This window comes from Vigna radiata, unplaced genomic scaffold, assembly GCF_000741045.1.
Source record: "Vigna radiata var. radiata cultivar VC1973A unplaced genomic scaffold, Vradiata_ver6 scaffold_466, whole genome shotgun sequence".
NCBI lineage: Eukaryota > Viridiplantae > Streptophyta > Magnoliopsida > Fabales > Fabaceae > Vigna > Vigna radiata.
The window spans coordinates 87,063-90,617 of NW_014543989.1; positions in this window are offsets into that span (position 1 = coordinate 87,063).

Here is a 3,555-nt window from a genome sequence, read left to right on the forward strand (position 1 = left end):
GTGTAAGTTGCCACCGGGCGGTGCGTCGACTCTTCAAATCTTCAATTTTCTTCTCTTTTCTTGAGTCTACGACCTTTATCTTCAGCTTCATTCTTCAATTCCTCAAAATAGCTACAAAACAATGCAAAACAAGCATAATATCGCTAAAAACAGCTTTTGACTCTCTACAGACTCATTTATTGAGTTTTGCTTGATTCTAAGCTCAATCCAAGTAGTAAAGGGCGTAATTAGGTCTAAAATGACACATGAAAATAACTGTTTTTCAACCTTCATCATAGTCGCCTTTCTTGGACTATAGCAAAGTGTTCCTCATGCTTCCTTGAAAGGAACCTTGAAGAATAAAATCTTCTAGGTCTCTCTGGTTCCTTCCTCTTATTGCCCATTGTCTTAACTCTCTTTGAAGTAGACATTCCTGCATAAATCAATTTCATCCAACAAAATTCACAGAAACATCATTAGAGGTTAGTACATCATCAAATCATATAATTCTTTGAGGAAAAACAGAGCTCATCATTACTCAAACATCCAAAAATTTCAATTTTTAGGCAAAACAGCTGCAGACCGCCCAACGTCAAAAGAGACCGCCCAAGCGCTTTACCTCATATAGCACTACCACCCAGCGCCAAAAATTACCGCTCAACGGTGGCGGCTAGGGTTTTACAAAATCCTTGCCTTTTTGATCCTATTCTCCACTCTTTTACTAAAATCATCAATCCATACCAAAATCATGCAATTCAATCGGTTCAAACAGTTCCTATTCTATCAATTCATGCATAGAAATAAAAAACCCTAATTTATCATGTTCCTAAGCGTGTTCTTCAACAAATCCCAAAATAGAAACCCTAATCAATGAATTTGCATACTTACTTGAGTGAAGATAATGAATGCTTGTAGAAAAATTGCTTAATTGATGATGTATGTCCTCTCCAATGCAAGTCCCTCAACCAAAAACACCAAACTTTGATAAAGTAATGGTGAAAAATTGAATTTTTGGTGAGTGGGTGAATGAGATAGTGAGGAAATCTCTCTAGAATTCTCTTGAAAGTGAAAGAAGAGTGCTAGGGCTTAGGGAGACCGCTCAGGCGAAATACAAAGAAGAGTTTGGAAGTGTTAAATGTGAAAAACTGCTCAGCTTTTAAGCAAAGCGAAAACCCCTCAGCGCCGCAACCGCTCAGCGGTTTGCGCGTGATTTCTCTTCTTCCTCTTTTTGCTTTCTTTTGAGTAATCTTTCCCTCTAGCACTTAATTTCAACCTTCAATTTCTCAAATATATACCTTTCCCCTCTCAGATGCAATCATCAACATGTAATGCACTTAACACAGGATTAAAACAAAATAATCAACTGGATTGCCTTCCAGGTAGCGCTTGTTTAATGTCACGAGCCTGACCCAAACCTATTTAGCACTCATCAGTGAGTGCTTCTCCTTCCAACACCCTTTAGTAGGTGTACTTACCTTGTATCCTTCAGTAGATACATATAAAATTTAGCATCCCTCAGTAGATGCTACCCAAAAATTGTTCAAAAATTCAATAAAGTACAAAATCAAATACCCTAAAACTACAAATGTTTATACAAAGTGGGATTTAGATAAAATCAATTCACTCCATCCCGATTGGGATCTTCATCAACCCAACTTATTAGCTTCTTTCTATCCACTCTTTTTATAGCTCTTGTGAATGGTTTCCTGATANTGTGCTCCTATTGGAAGTGGTATGTATTCAGTGTGGATAATGCCCCCTTTGTCAACCTCCTCTTCTTTAGGTACCTGCAAAACATGACAACTTTTAGAATTGGTACCTGTTATGTTGTCCTTTAGTGCAACTTCTCTTCTTGCCTTCTTATGCTTGTCCCTCTCCTTTATTTTCACTTTCCTTCCTTTGGAGTAATTATACATTAACACAAATTCTTGATCTTTAAGAGTTACTATTCCATCATGGATACGCATCGCCATTCTGGAAGTCCTCATAAAAGGTCTTCCTAAAACTAATGGAATCCTTCCTTCATTCTCCATGTCCACGACTACAAAGTCAATCAAGAATTCCAACTCCTCAATACGGACAGTTGCATCTTCCACCTTACCAGCTGTTTTCTTAACAGAACCATCTGCAACTGTTATAGTAGTGTTTGCTGGTTTTAACACTAATCCTTTAATTCTCTTCAAGTAACTTAAAGACATTAAATTTATACTAGACCCAGAGTCAATCATTGCTCTTCCTATATCCACATCATTTATTATGCAAGGAAGAGTTAAAAATCCTAGATCTTTCATCTTAGGTGGATGATGTTCTTTTCTTGGCTGCACAATTACTTCCTGTTCTTCCTCTTTTGCATCAAGATCTATCACTTCTTCAATGTAATTACTTTTCTTTGTATAAACAGGAATTTGAGGATGACTTTCTTCCATAGGTACTGTAGTCATATGTCTAAATATTTCTCTCATCTGCCCATTATGACCATCCCTTCTTTTCTCAACTTCTTCCAATTCCTCTTCTTCTATCTCTTCTTCACCAAACTCATCATTCTCACTTACCTCTTCTTCATCACTGCTAATCTCAATCACTTCTTCCTCTGCTTTTCTTTTTTCCCTTATTACAACAGCACGACATTCCGCCTTAGGATTAAAATCAATATTAACCCTAGCTTGATTCTTCTCTGTGACTTCAATCCTCTTTGTTAGTTGGGCAAGTTGTGTTTCCAGTGACCTAACAGTAGCTTGATCACTAGTGCGATTTGAATCATAGACTTTCATGAATTCATCAAATCTTCTACTCATATTTTGGACAACCTCTATCAAATGTGCCACCTGCTGCCACATAGTTAAAGGTTGTTGCTGCCTAAAGCTTCCTTGTTGCCTTGATGGGTTATTTTTTTGTTGACCAATACTTGGATGATTCTTCCAACCTTGGCTAGGATTGCCTTGATTGAAATTCCCTTGTCTATACTGATATTGGTTCCCCATATAGTTAGCTTCCTGTTGCATCTCCTCAGGTATAGCATATTGACCATTAATGTGGTCTCCACCACAAAGATTACATAGTTGTTGTGCTTGAGAAACATTACGGAGCTCCTTTGGAAGTTGTGAAAGGATCTTTGTCAATGTATCTAGCTTTTGAGTCAAAAGATGATTTTGAGCTAGCATTGCATCATTTGTAGGTATGTGCAAGACTCCTTTCTGTAGTGTTGGTGCACCCCTTTCACTATATGCTTCTTGACCATTAGCTGCCATTCTCTCTATCAAGTCATAGCCTTCATCCTCAGTCTTCTGTTTAATGTCACCTCCAACTGAGGCATCCAACATCATCTTAGACTGCATATTCAGTCCACCAAGGTAAGCAAGAACAACGGTTGTCTTGTCAAATCCGTGAACTGGTGTTTTCCTGAGTAGTCCTTTGAATCGCTCCCATGCTTGACGTAGAGATTCTTCTGATGGGTGTCGTCGCCCAATCAAATTTGATTGCATATAAGGAATGCAGTATAGCTAGGGAATGACCCCTAGGTCGTCTCCCAAAGACCAATTTTGCGGTTCAAGAATCGAGCCTAACACGAAGGGGGGG